Raw genomic sequence first — 879 nt, 5'->3', positions numbered from 1 at the left:
ATATTTTTGTATTTCTTTAATATAATATTATAATAAAACAAATATATAAATGTTTATATTTTTCTGTATTATTATATATATATATATATATATTATATATATATTTATATAATATTATATGTACAACATTTTTTATTCTCCTTGTTCATAAAAAGGAAAACAAAAGAAAATGAAAAAACAAATAAATTAATGTATAAATATATAAACAAACGAATTGTATATTTTTATGGAGATATTTATTATTTCCATATATATAAATATATATTATACATATATATTTTTTTTTTTTTATATAATAAATAATTTAAAGATATGAACTATACATATCTTTAATAAAATGTACCTTGATGAAATTGTTTTCGTTTTTCTATTATAGAATAAAAAAAATTTTTTTTTTTTTTTTTTTCGAATAAATATATGTTGATAAAAGAATAAAAAGGATTTTTCTAATGAGAAATAAAAGGAGAAATGTAATTTGTAATAAGGAATGTATTAAAATGTGAGACATAGGATATATTTTATATGTGTTGTGTTCTTAATTTTTTTTTTTTTTTTTTTTTTATTATTTATTTTAATAAATATGTATTTTTCCCTTATCTCTAAGAAATGTGTATGTAAGATCATCATTTGTTATGGTTGTTTTTTTGTATTTCTATTTATATATTATCTTAACATAAATTGTGACAAAAAAAAAAAAATATATATATATATATATATATTATATTTTACAATAAACCTTTTAAAGTTTATTCTATGATATGTTTTCTAATGAGAAAAAAAAAAATAAAACATGTAACTGCAGATTTAATGTTCTTATTATTTATTCGTATTATCCTACATATGTTTGAAGATACATATAGGTGTATATATTTTTTTGAA

Source organism: Plasmodium reichenowi, chromosome 1, assembly GCF_001601855.1.
Source record: "Plasmodium reichenowi strain SY57 chromosome 1, whole genome shotgun sequence".
Classification (NCBI taxonomy): Eukaryota; Apicomplexa; class Aconoidasida; order Haemosporida; family Plasmodiidae; genus Plasmodium; species Plasmodium reichenowi.
This window is presented reverse-complemented; position numbering follows the sequence as displayed.